The sequence below is a fragment of the Amblyomma americanum genome, chromosome 10 (genome assembly GCF_052857255.1).
Source record: "Amblyomma americanum isolate KBUSLIRL-KWMA chromosome 10, ASM5285725v1, whole genome shotgun sequence".
In the NCBI taxonomy this organism is placed as follows: Eukaryota; Metazoa; Arthropoda; class Arachnida; order Ixodida; family Ixodidae; genus Amblyomma; species Amblyomma americanum.
Window position 1 is genome coordinate 14,066,084 of NC_135506.1, and position 14,618 is coordinate 14,080,701.

Sequence of the window (14,618 nt, forward strand, 5' to 3'; positions counted from 1 at the left end):
GGGTTCTTTAACGTGCACTGACATCGCACAGCACACGGGCCTTTAGAATTTCGCCCCCATCGAAATTCGACCGCCACGGCCGGGATCCAACCCTCGTCTTTCGGGCCGGCAACCAAGCGCCGTAACCACTCAGGCACCGCGGCGGCTCTGAGGGAAAGAAGGCAACAAATAATGAAAGAGGTGACCTCATAATTATGCTTTCCCATTAATGTATTTGCTCAGTTTTAGCAGTGCAAAATGCATGGCAACATTATGCTGTTTTTTTTTGTCCCAGGACCCAATTTTAAGATTGGCCTGATTCTGCTCATTTTATCAACGTGACTAGCTTCAGCGGAGGTGATCGCAGTTTAGCGTATCAAAAGCGCCGCGCAGTCACATGTTTAGTGAGTGCAGACGTCTGCGTGCTCAAGGTGACGTCGTGGAGCAGGGTCATTTGTCCGACACTGATCCCGGAAGTGGCACCGGTCACGTGATTGGCTTCCATAACAATGCCCATGACGAGGTTCCGCTTGCATCGGTGCAGAACAGACTCGAACGGCTCCTGGCACCTGGTGATGTCACTGAGACGTGATGCAACGTGACCGGTGATGTGCAAATGACGGCACTGTCATGCGATATGATTACAGGATGCGTTACACCACATAGCCGTATGAAGACTCCCAGCGATCTATGAATGTTAAGTAGAGGATGGCCAATTTCGCATACATTGGCATTAACCTATTTATTCTGTCACGCCATGTAATTATGACAGAGCTTAAGTTTCCCCTCCTTTTCTTTTGTCTACCATCATCACCATCATCATCATCAGCCTGACTACGACCACTGCAGGGCAAAGGCCTCTGACATGTCTCTCCAACTAACCCTGTCCTACCTGTCCTACGCTTTCTGTGCTTGTGTCTGAGGCTGGTCACCTCGTTTGAAAAGTACAAGCAAGCAAACACATCAGTCAGCGACCTGCTTACACCTTCATCCCCATCAAGCGTGCACTTCTTCACTGCTACTTTAGAAGGATACAACGGATCTGCCTCACTTGCCGAGCTTAGTATAGTTTTCCGATGCCGGAGTGCGTTCTCTCAACCGAAAGTTTTCACGAAATGTTTCCGCATCAACGCGTAAGGTTCCGCCTCGCTTGGCAGCGTGGAAAAAACGAGGCGCGTTTTCTACGGCGATAAGACCACAGCAGAAACATTGCGAGCAAGACCATAAAACGGGACGTTGGCTGGTTGCTGTTTTTTTCCCCGCCACATATGTGGCAGGACGCTGCCGACGTGGAACTGTGCCAGTTGTATTACGCGGCACCGTTATACAGCTCGTTCGGTCGAGAAGCCGTCGGTGTTGTAGTAGTCGGCACCACGTGTCGGAAATAATCGGGGACTGCGTAAAAAAGATCCTGCCATGGGAATTTTTGGCTCCAGTAATTGGTGATTGAATGGTTTGTTAAAGGCAACGACGAGTGAATGAAATCATTGTAATTAATGGAAAAATTAAAAATAAATAAAAAGTTGAAAAAGGGGCTTCAAAGTTGTCAACTCTCAGAATGAAAAAGCCAATGCTTTATTATGCTAATTAAGATTATTTAGAGTGTATAAATGATAAACAAATATTTGCAATAATTGAAAAATAAAAATGCGTTCAAAGATGCAGGGCTGCTCAGAACGGAAAGCCTAACCCACTACTCTGTCACGTCATACACTTAAGGCAGAGCTTAAGTGTCTTCTCCAGTTTTTTTTACGCCTCGTGTGCGTTGTGGTCGTTTTTGTCAATGACGGTTATGTGGGGTGCCCTCCATTCTCTTACAAAAACGGTTTAGAGACAGTCTATAGACTTCTTATAGACCCTATTATTTTCTTATAGATATTTCTTTTTGTCTATTCGTAGTCTATAGACTGTCTATAGACAAAAGTTACCAGAAGTGTGTGGCCATAAATCTATAGGTTGCCCACAGACTGTCTATAGGATTTTTATTGCCTATAGACTGTTTTTTAGGATTTGTCTATAAAGAGTCTATAGACTTTATAAGCAGAAGTCTATGGATAGTCTATAGACTGTCTGAAGAAATTTTTGTAAGGGTTGTAGGAGGGTTCAAAGAAGGCGCACGTGACTTCTTAGAATCCTGCGTTTCTTCTCACTTTCTGAGTTGCTCCATGCTGATCAATTTTAGGCTCTTACAATTATGCAATTATATTTATTCCTTTTTTTAGAGAATATGTGGACCCGCATTTCCAACTTAAAATTTCACGTATGCTAGCGAGCAACTGGAATCAGGTTTGTAGCCCCGAACGGCCCAATAGTTGCCGCTCTGGTGAAACTGCTTTGAAGCGGCAGCATGCGCTTTTTTTTATTGTCTCACGAGGGAAGTAGCGAAGAAAGCGGATATTAAACCAAGTATTTCCCTCGGCTCTTTTTTTCTTCCTTGCTGTACACATTTTGCCTATTTATTCGCCTCAGAAAGTTATTCCTCTTTTAATTTTTGCTTCTTTTTTTTCTGCGTTCTCCCAAAGAACCTCCATCGTCTATGTTCTTGAATATTAGAAGTGTACTCTGCACATCTGCGCTGGGTCCTAAATGAATTCGTAAGACATCACTCTCAGGAACGATGTACGTCGTCTGCACAAGAAATGAAACTGCCTAAATATATAAGATGTTTAGTTTTCTCGATTATTCTATATATTACGGGCACATTTCTTCCTAGACGATTTGTTAGTTTCATTATTTAGGAACGCTATTATTTCGGGAGAAAAATTATGAGCGACGCCTCGCCACAAGCAGCATGTTCGTGTAAAGCGCTGTTTCGGAAATCTGCAATGTCCTACGAGTTGAGATGGACAAGTCATGGTGAATATATCTTGCATTTCACAATAAAGATGAAAGAAGTGTAGGTAAGGCCTGCGCTGCAGTTGTTAAGAAGTTACCGCTTCCTAGAAAAAACTTAAAAAACGCAAAGTTTGACATCAGGTTATCTTGAATAAATTTTTCTTTGCCACTATATTCTACACTTCTTTAAAATTTCATGACTACATAAGAATATAATACCTAAAAAAGTGCAATGATATTTTTTTTTTGTTCCAGACGAGAAGGAAGCGCAACAAATGTTGCCCGAGGTGTAGAGTTTTAGTTATATTTCATTTCTATTTTTGCTAAAATTTTTAGCACAATTCCCTTGAAGAAGGCAAAAATAATGGGGAAAAAGAAACGCTGCTGAATCCTATGCTGGGCTTGAAAGTTGACGCGACAGCGTATGCCGTTTGGTGCGTCATCTGATGCTGATGCGTCTTTTTGAGTTCTTTTTACAAGATTCTTTTATCAGGACTACGATATATACCAATACTTAGCATCAGCAAACATTGCATTTTCATTCTGAGCATTCTGAACGCACGAATTTTTCGCCTTTGTGAGGCCAAATATATTTAGCAATAATTCGTTAACTCTCGTGGTCACCACAGACCCATGCCAGAAGCAAGCGCCGAAGAGTGGAGCACAAAACGTGCCTGCGCTTTACTACAGTATAAGGGCAGTAGGTGGCAACCCTATCTTTAATCTCCGGAACTGTATGGATTTTCCCTTTGGCGTCTTTCCCACATTGACCGCACACTTTCTATTCGTTCTCAGAGGGCCAATAAAAGTTTGCATATTGAGAGCTTGGGAAGACCTTGGTATTCGTTTCGTACAGCACAAAAGAATGCCTGCCTTATTCTCCGTACGTCCAAAGTATGAAGTGAGCGAATTTTGAATTGACTTTGAAAAGAAATCCTACCTACCTATATGTAAAGCCGCTTATAAGATGTGATAAATTGTGCCACAGTAGGGGACATTTCTGAAGCGAGAGCTTCACTACGCTAGGTAAAGCCGATTTCGCCGTGCGTTGATGGTTGACCTTCAAGTGAGCCAGAGGTCAAGTGTGGCTATAGGCCGTACCATATGAGATCCACCATGGTGTCGCGCCACTTTACCTTTGACCTTGACTTTTCACCTTTCGATGCACTGTTAGAGTGTGGTAGAATAGGCCCCAGCGTTCATTTAGCTGTCACCTAGCTGTCAGGGTGGCAGGGTGGGCGCGCTGCTTATCCAGTGTGCGGAACGCACTCAACGTTACAGACGCCAGACCGCGTCTACTTGCTCGATATACCACAGCTTTCGCTCTTTAACCAGGTTCAGCAGTAGTTAAACCGTAGCTAATTTTTTTGGGGTTCTTCATGCGAACTGCGCCGCTCTCTCTTCATCGCGCAAGTCAGTGAAAGTCATTCGCTTGATTGCCGACTGTGCCTGCGCATACATTAGGCACTCGTGAAAAGTTGAAAACATCTCCTGCAACTCCTAGCAACGCCGCCTGTCCTGAGTATAATTCTTCAGCCGGGGAAGAGGGGGGGGGGGGAATTTTTCTTTTGGAAGAAACTTTCGTAGCCAAAGAGAGAGAGCCCAAACCACTGTTGCAGCCTAGTTGCCTCAGCTTCAGCGATTTCTGCTAGCTACGGCCAATAAAAACGCAAGACTTAAGCTAATTGTGCGCTTATGAAAAGAAGAGGTCAGGGTTAATTGAAGAGACATGGGAGAGGCCTTTTCCCTGCAGGGGGCGTAGTCAGGCTGATAATGATGATGATCAAAAGAATTAGCTTTTATCCATGTTTTAGAGCATTGCACAACTCAGACTGTTCTTTCATCGCCCCAATACGAAGGCCTAACGGCCAGCGTCACATTCTCAATGGCCGTGGCGAAAAAAAAATGCATTTCTTTATTTTTTGTCTCCCCTGCTTGAGCGCCGGTAGACAAGCAGAAACTCTCGGCAGAACATTGAGTAATTTAGGCGGCCATGCGAATTGCGGACATGCACCACTTTGTGGAATAGTTAGGCGGGTTTGGAGTAGACCATACAGCGCCCAGTAGGAACGTCAACGGTGGCAGTCAACTCAGACAGCAAGAAAATGGCCCCTAAAAAAAATGAAGCACATGCCTCCTTAGTTGCTCAAGACCAGCGCAGGAGACAATTCGTTGATGCAAATGACGCGCTCCTTGCCTACTATTAAGCAAAGTGCTTACACGGGCTGCCGGCCGGTCCGGCAAGGTGCTGCGAGTGTTACCGTATTCGCGCAGTTGTAGGTGGCACGAAGTTTACAGTAAGTTTTTGCATGATTATCGGCCCCATTGCCCCAATAAGTTTTATTTCTGCTCTGACTTTTTGTTTCGTCACAAAATACCTCAAATTATTGAAATGATTCAAATGCAAGCGGCCGCAATAATTTAATATCATACTGTTTATAATGAGTAAAGCTAAAATCCAGACAGAATTTAAAGTATGACCGTCGGCCGCAGTAAAATAATGCGCTGAAAATAAGGAAATGCAAGCACTGTGTACCAAGCGCTGTGCACGGAGTCAGAAAGTGAGCTGCACACACGAAAGCGACTATTCAGTGCAGAGTGGTAGTAGCGCATAGTCTATAATGTGGGCGGGGTTTGAAACCGTGCCTTCGCCACTGCTCGTAAAAAAGTAATGGATGTTAAAGTCAAGTTTCGAGCTTTAGAAATACGTGATGCGACTGTGTAAGATAACAGATAAGAGAAGTGAGAATGAAGGCCTAGTGGATGAGGGGGAAATACTTGATCAGTCGAATGAGAAAACGAAACGATCGCCAAGAATAGACAAATTACTCTATAGCTGTGTAGCTTTAGAGGTATTTGCTATTTAGCGACGTATACACTCAAGTGTGTTTTTAATCTCTATTGTCAGAGCTGATGGCAGTTTTCCAATGATCTGCGCTGCTGCAGCTGGTTCATTCCATAAGTACGCAATCACCATTCATCTAGAGATTACCTGTCTTTTTCCATTCCTCTCTTTTTTTCATTGCACGGAGCATTTGGCTAGGCCCAAATCTGGACCAGCTGGTCTCTCCGCCTTTTTCGCCATTAGAGTTCTGGCTCTGTCTTCTGACGTTGCTGCAAGTGGCTGCTGACGTCTCATGCTGCGCACAGCAGCTTTCAACGCAGCATCTTCCTTTGCAAAAATAAAACTAAATATATAAAGAAGAACTCACAGTCAAACCCTCTATTTTTACCTGTCTCTGAACTGCACCGTCTTCCCCCTAACCACCCTCTTACAACAGGTCGCCTCTCCCTTGTTATTTGAGTTGTAAGAGAAAGCATTATAGAATAAGGATATCTTCTTGAGTACGAGTTGATACAGTAGTCCCAAGCCTCGCAAAGCAAGGAACCGTTACGTCACAAAAAGGCTATAAGAGACCAGTAAAATATGGCAGGCACCAGTGACAGGAACATCGATAGAAGGAAAGTGCCGGAGGTGCGCCCCATGAGGATGATGGAGTGTACCCATTGTCACGGCGAGAGAGCATTTTCGTGTTTCCCTCTGTAGACAGACACTTCGGCGAGGCATAGGGGCAATTCCCAAGCAGGGCGGGTCTAGAGCTTAGCGCATTCAAAACGAAGCGCGCATGCCGTGTTCAGGTCAATGACCTTCTCTCTCAAGCCCGAAGTGCTCGCGTCGCCTTTCGACTGAAGTGGCCTCCAGTCTTAAAGGCACTGCAGACACGCCGGCTGTCTCCGGGGATTTGCTATGCCTCTCTGGAAATCACACATTTGGCTAATGAGTCGGCGGAGAACAGTTTCGTCACAGCTATGTGTGCCATCGGGTCCCCTTGCAGTGAGCAGAGCCGGACTAATTGGTCTCTCTGAATCAGCACCATTCCTGTTTTAGTTTGGTTTTAGTAGAAAAAGAAAGTTTACGACGCTATTGCATGAGTGGATAAAGGGAAAGTGTTCTGCCGTACGGCGCTCTTAGTGGGACATTACTGAGACTTGCCCTATTTTACTCGAGGCTCGCGGGACGACGTGAGTAACGTTGGCTCAATTGGGGAGTACGCGCCCGCCTTCTTGCAAAGCCTCGTTCCACCCTGCAGCCGCAGCTCTTTCCTCTGCTTAGTTTTGATTTGCATCAAATTGTGCTCCTGTGCGGCGAAATGGTCCCTTTACTAGCAATTCAGTGAAATAGTGGCCCAGGTCGGGTTATGCGAGTCCTTCAGATACCACTGGTTTTGAAGGTGTGATATTAGTAAAGTGCAGTTTCTTGCACTTGCTTTGTTGTGTTGTCCTTGTATTCTTTACGCTATGTTTACAAGAAATTCGAAAAACCAGCCCAACCAAACAGTTGTGGTAAAGTGCAATTGTTTGTTCAATTGTTTGTTAGGAAAAAGTTGCGCTGAATGTAGCCAGGCATGTGGTTAGCTTTCAAAGTAATGTATTCGATATGCGGTTTCCACTAGAGGTTGTTTGTAGCGTGCTCCCCAAGGTATTTATTAAGTGCAGCCTAGTCAAAGTTAGGATTTATAAAGCATTCACTCCATCGTGGCTCACCGGTGGATCAAATCGCGTATGATAGCTGAACGGCCACAAATTCCGTCAAACAAAGAAGCCGTGTGATAGCTAAGATTGTGAGAGTCCTCGAAAAGCGCTCAAGACAGGCTGCTATTTCACATTATATTGATGTCAAAGAGAAGTCTGTAGTTGCATATGTTATGTCTATCTCGAGTTTTATTAATTAGAATCTCCTTGCCTGTACCGAAAGCAATGAAGCAGAACATGTAAAAGCACTTATCAGTTGCTTCTGAGTCGACTATTTTCGTTTGGTACTACCAACTACCTACCAGTTAACGTGGTTTTAAGAGCATGGACCTTCGCTCAGTACAGCGTTGCTTCATTTACGAATTGACCACTTGCCTACAGAGTGGGCTTCACCTGGCTTTTTCCATGGGCTGGTTGCTCGTCATAACACGGGCCGAGAAACGATCACCGGTAATCCTCCGCGATTAAGATGAAAAACTCATTATTTAACTTCGTATTTTACTTTAAAGGTACTGAGATTTTCTTCCATGATTGTTTTTTTTTCTTTTTCCAAGGACACTTGCACAACACTTCGGGACAATGTCTGGCAAGATCGCAAAGGGAGCAATACAGGATAGGACGCGGGAAGCTTGAGACGACGGGGATAGGGCGGAAGGAATGAATGTTCGGCGTCTTCTCTGTAAGAGAAGACTGAAGACTGCCACCGAGAAACAAGGCCACGGAAAGATAGAGAGGCCATCTCATGGTTTTCGTAAAGATGAGGAAGGAAAAATTACCGCACATAAACGCATCCGCTGCGCGCATTCTTGCGTTAATAATACGAACCGACACTGAGAAAGAGAGCACACTACAACAATGGGCAGCCTTGCCAACAATCAATCATTTCCGGCAAGCAAGCGAATTTTGATATCCTCCCCCAGCTGAGTTCTCTTTTCGCATGGCGTGGAATGCTATTACTTCGGCAACCTTGAACGCTTTTTACAGCATCTTTGCATCGCTGGCGTTTCATCCACACTTCTCACGCTTTTCAGATCGGCTTGAGAATAGAAGGGGACAAAATGTTCTCGTCGTTATCTTTTTGTGAAAATCCGCCGCGGTGGCTAAGTGGTTATGGCGCTCGGCTGCTGGCCCGAAAGACGCGGGTTCGATCCCTGCCGCGGTGGTCGAATTTCGATGGAGGCGAAATTCTAGAGGCCCGTGTGCTGTGCGATGTCAGTGCACGTTAAAGAACACCAGGTGGCCGAAATTTCCGGAGCCCTTCACTACGGCGTCTCTCATAGCCTGAGTCGCTTTGGGACGTTAAACCCCCATAAACCAAACCAATCTTTTTGTGAAATTTTTCTCGCTTAGCTGCACGCCCAGCAGAGATGCTCTACATTGGAAAGGCTTACATGTCGCCATTTCATCGCTTAGCGAATCCCGTATAGCGTTATGTGCGTTGTGTGGAAGAGTCTATGTAGTGTTTCTTTGTTCGGTACAAAATATTATTTAGGAAGCCTTATTTCTAGCTTCGAAGCCTTTCAGCGCTAACACACAAAACAAATCACAGTGTGGCTTTCAATCAATTTTGCAATTGGCTTCATTCAAGTCCTAAATTTTAGGCCTCATTGTCTTTTCTGCCATTTCTTTCCTAATTAGGTACAAGGAATTTCTTCGAGAATAATTGCCTGCCTTACAGCTCAAAATCTGTAATATATGGTGGAAGTGATTGTTACACGCGCAGCTAACCGACAATGCCCTTCGCATTTCACTAGTCGTCAGCGCGCATATTTTATTCGTTTGCGCAGTTTGCTTTTGCTGTTACTTTTATTTAGCGCTGCTGCTCAAATCTGGTCGAAAGTAGTTTGCTTGGAAGAGAAACTCATATTGCGAAACTTGATATTATCCGATTAGATAAGAACCTTCCAAATTCAATATCTTTTTCCCTTCCTGAAATTGTAACTATACAGGTGTGCTCGATATTGTCTGCACGCTTCTCCGTATGCTAGTCATGGGTCTACTATGCAAATACATTCATACAGCTGCTTTACTGGATAGAAGAGCTTGAAATTAGAATGCGAACTTACGAATAATAGAAAACCGACAGGTACAGAAATTCAAAAGTACACGCCCATTTTTCAAGCTGTTTATTTTTAAGTATGTAATGACAGATTCACACTGTGAAACAAAACAGCGAAAATCTGAGACAGGGCATTTAACTAACACATACGAGCGCTGACCAGCAACTAATGTATTTATTGCCTAAGCGTATAAATACTCGTGACGAAAGCACGTGCACAAGAAACACAATGACAACATCACCAAAGAACAGGAATTATCAAATAACATACGCCATCCCGTGTTAACAGAAACTGAAGGTTTGCTACGCGTTGCTTGCGATTATACAGACTTAAAATATTTCCCTCATTCGTTAATCGGAGTAATGCTTGAGGATGTAACAGCATCCGAATAATAGGGAACACTCTTCGCAGACTGTGCTACAGTGACGCGCCTGGTTGCTGCTGAGGACAGCGGCATCCAGAGACGAAGCGTGTTTTCTGAGGCGATCAGTAGTGCATCGCCTGTCGGACAAACATGAGGCCCCACAGGAAAACGACGCCTCTAAACCGACGTGCGCGGGGCAGACAACAGAACGCTTTTAATGTCTCTGTGGCGACACACCTCCATGCGAGGCACTGAAAAGTTGATCTGTCTGCCCAAAGGCTGCAGCTTGCATGTAGGGGAAAATATCACACCTATACCGACCGTGCGAGCTATGTGCTTCAACTTTGTAACATAATTTATGTATATAGGGCACAACAGTGAGCTTACGCCTATGTTTTACTATGCGGATCACAGTGTTGCAAGCCGCCTCAACACTAAGCAAAATTAACTCTGGAAAGCCAGCCGACTTCTGACGCTTCATGTGTGCATGTAAACTTGCCTGAACCTTGTGGTGGCACGACCTTGCGATGGCATTCTTCAGGGCTCCTAAATCAATATTTAGTTTGACGACATTAGACTGCGCGCACGTGAAGGGAAGAAAAATTTTAGGTGCTCGGGGCTCGTGGCGCCAGCATAGATGATCCCTGATAATGAGGACTACCATATTCAGAAAACGTACCTACCGTTCATTTTGCAGTTCCTTCGCAAACCGGAACGTGACAGGATGGGCTTCTAAGAAGGCGACTAGTTCATCCACTCAATGTTGCCAGTGTCCTTGGGCATTGCTAACATGCAGCGAAAAGATTTTATCACGCCAAAGCCACTACTAGTGCACCTCAAAACTGACTGTCATATTAGGCCAGCTAGATATGGCCGAGCAGAAGAACTAGGCGGACGCAAATGTAAATTTCATATTTCTTTAATGTAAAATCAATTTTCGAACCTGAGAATTCTCGTCATCAGGAAGCAGGAAAGTGCTGCAAGGACGCTGCTCATGCTAACGCCAGATGGGTTCTGGAAACACGTCGCGGCATAATCATAGATTGTGCCTCCTACGACTTGGCAAAGTTTTCTTCAAGCAAGCAGCGATAGAAAACTTTGACTTTGATGAAAAAATACGTCAGCCTCCGGGAGGCAGTTCTGTGCGCAGACTTGAGACAATTCCAGTGCACTTTTAACGATAAAGGGTTCCTGCATAGGCAAAATGGACAACGACTGCTGGCGGAACTTGCCTAGGGCCCATTGCCAGGGTCCTCTTACTGAAACAATGGCTCGACACAGGCATCCGGAGTTGGGGAGCTTTGACAGAAAAAAGATCTAAAGACTGAGGCGTTCACTGTTCTTGGTTGCCTTGGCCATTTTCTGCACTGGACACAGACAGCCCGTGGTAATTTGCCAACTGGATTACCGTTATCCAAAGGGGATGCCAGTTGGGGCTTCAAAAATGGCGTTCCATAAACGAACAAAGAAAAGTAATGAAACACAACGGTTATCTCCGGCAATGGGAAGTCACGGCAATCGGTAGGTCCTGTTAAATTTGACAAGCGTGTAAGCGCATCTTTCACCGGCATGTCGTCGCACAGGCAGGTAGAGCTGACGCAACAGAGAAGCTGTTTTCAGCAAATATGCTCTTTTCAATTTGATCACAATACGCAGTGATCTTTTCTATATCGTGCTTGTTTTCCCCCTTTGGAAAAAAAATACCAGTAAGCGAGAAAAAAATGTGGCGTTTTCCTTTCACATTAGTGAAAGACTCATGTTGGCGAAGAAATTGCCGCTGCTACGTTTAAACAGCACGCTTTCATTACTTTTGAAAAACAGCACGTACGCTAATTGTTAATTATTAAGCAACTCGACTATACAGTCAAAGTGAGAAGCGAAGCTAATTGGTGGTTTATTCTGTAAAAAAAAAAGATTACCCCTTCACAGCATTAGCTATTTCAAAGAAAAAGAACGGCTGCATGAGAAATGCAATGCTTGTTCCTTTTTTTTCCTCCGTCTTTCTCTTGCTGTGAAGCGCTGATTTTCTTAAACTATTGACAACACAGAATGCCTAATTGAATCTGTAATGAACGCGGCACTGTGATATAGCAGTGAGTGGCAAAGACAGTATACTAAACTCTTTACTAGGAATGGATCTCATGGTGAATTTCAATCAGCTTGCGAAACGGGTGACGTCAGTTTCTTACTAACTCTGCCGGAAGCGTTACTAGAGACATTCTTTCCAGTGGAGATCATTCATCACTTTTAGGAGGACAAAAGATAAAGCTTGCGACGTTTTCCAATTTGATAGCGTGCCTCGTCTAGATAACGCAAAGTTGCTCAATTTTTTCGAACTGTTCCGAAAAGCTGTATGCTTGAAAGGTTTTCAACTTCCTCCGCCACATATAAAAGTCATAAAACACGAAATTGGGAGATCCGCGAAACGATGTAAGCTATTACGCTATCGTTAGACTGTGTGGGCTGTTTCCCACTTGTCGTGTCTTATTCTACAGTGATCTGTCAAAAAGTAATGACATCCAATGTCCCGGTTCATTTGTTTATTTCATTTCCAGGAAAAAAATGCGGGTTACGAGCGTGATTAGATTCCTCGCCCCTTCCACACTATTATCCATTAGCCGACATTTCATACAATGCATTTATTACTGCCAATCGCTCCGCTGCATAATTTTTGAAACAATTATCTTTTCAACACTTGCCAACTGCCCCGTCAACTACTTTAATACAAAATATGACACATTAGTGATCAGCCGTGTAGTTTTTCTCTCTTAGATGCTATTAACGATAAAAATACTATATATTCTTTCGATACCATAGTAATCCAATTATTATTATTATACCATAGTAATGAGAAAAAGAAAAATATCTAGTGCTTGTACCTCCTCTAATTTTGGGTGCTAAGCGCTTTGCTTTCATTTTTACAGTGCAGAACAGGGAAAAAATTGGTTCGAAAGTTTAAATAAAAAATTTTCCGTTGTTGTTTGTTAACTTTCTCTCAGTAATTAAATTTGTTCAACACAGCACGCTTTACAGGGGCAATAAAAAGGTCTATACCATTATTGAATGACACGTCCTTGAGAAAAGTCGATCGTTATTCTTGCCTAGCTGTCACGATTCTGGTAATATTGTGGAAAAAAAAAGCCTGCAACATTTAACGACAGTTTCCATAGGCAGTATTTCACAAAATACGGTAAGCACCTGCGCGCAACTTAGTGGCATGAATACCATTCCTATTTAAGAGACAGTGAAGAAAGCTTCATCCGTTTTTTGTTATCCACAATAATCAATTACATCAACCTTTTTGAGTTTGCTAATTCGTTCCGGCAGCAAAAGACGAATTATTACTCAGAAAACTGAGTTTCATAATTGGTACTTGAGCCGAGTCTCAGGGATCCGCAGAGATTGCTTGAAGACCAAGCAATTCTTATTTTCGGTTAACAAAAAACTGAGCCTATGCGATCCAGAGACGTGGCTGTAATGATTCAGGTTTACGCGGATTTTTAACTGCTTGCCGGGGTCAGTAAATACAAAAAAAAACCTTAGTAAGCCTGTTTTAAAGCACATGTACGTGCACTGTTTTATTGTTCAGATTGCCTCACATCAAGGTACCCCGGCCTGTCGGGTTCATGTGGCGGAACGGCAGCACGAAAGTACTCGCCGGATGGAAGTGACGGGCAATGTTTACTTCAGTGTTCCATACCGGATAGCGAAACTTTATTGTGTTAACAGAAGGAGATGCAGGAGTCCTTATTCAGCGTTCATGGGTAGATCGCCAATGCGAATAAATTATTCTCCATCTTCACTATGAAAAAGCCCCGTTTTTCTCCCAACATTGTTTTCTTTTTAGCAACGAGGTGAGCTACAAGTAATGGGTGGCCCAAGGTATCCCATAAACAGCTCTCCCTCTTAAAGTATGGTGTCTGTTGGAATCAAGCCCACTTCGGTGGACCACTTCACCGAGGGAGCCGGGTGCGTTAACGACTAATCACGAGCGCAAAGCAAACAATCTGTTATCCACTATAGTCGCACTGCTGTATCTAAGCCAGCTTAAATTGTGCACAAAGTGCAGGCTTCTTTCTCCGCTGTCCAGTCACGCGCCATGTCGTCTCTTGCCAGGGACATGTGCGCTTGGTAACAAGGCTGGCCTGCCGCTTCAACGTTGCGTCACTACGCACCAGACCACTACGCATTCTTACTTGTGTTCAGGTGCCCCCTAGAATTTCCGCTGCCTGGAGCTTTGTAGGGACAGAAGTGTTGACGCGAGAAACTAGAGTACCGACCTGAGTGAGACAGTGCCGAATGGTGGGACAAATAGGATGATCGCGTAGCGAGACTTCGACTCGAGAGGAGCGAAAATGTGCGATGGAACAGTGGAACAGCAAGCCATATTGCGCCTCTGTATGTAGCAGTTCACCTGGAGGTCGAAACATTTTGCGTATAAAATAACTTTGCCTCCACGTGTGATCAGCTCGAGAGACAATTCTTCGAAAGAGACCCGTGGGAAGTCTTTGCTCGCGCTCACAGTCGCCTCCGTCCGGATAAACAGTCTTTCGGCGCTTTCATGCTCTACCCAGCCTGGCATCAGTCACTGACAGTGGGCAAAGAAACCGCTTTGTCTGCGTACAGCGGTTGCGGATACTGTGCCTATCCAAAAGAGCTTACTCTGGTAGGGTGCCATTACAGAACGTTTTTTGTCTACCGAATGCAGTTAATCAAAAGAAGATAACTGCGGATTTACCCTGGTAATTTCAACATCCTCGTACTCGCGACTCGCATATCACCTGTACCGACGTTTATATCTATGTTCTTATCAATGTCTACAAAAGATTGAGCATTATGCAGAATCC

At 44.3% G+C, this 14,618-nt stretch overlaps 1 protein-coding gene across 1 annotated transcript in view; it reads right to left on the reverse strand.

Moving 5' to 3' along the window:
- Positions 1–14,618, reverse strand: part of RpL29 (ribosomal protein L29) — a 505,950-nt gene that overhangs the window by 464,807 nt on the left and 26,525 nt on the right. The window lies entirely within an intron of this gene.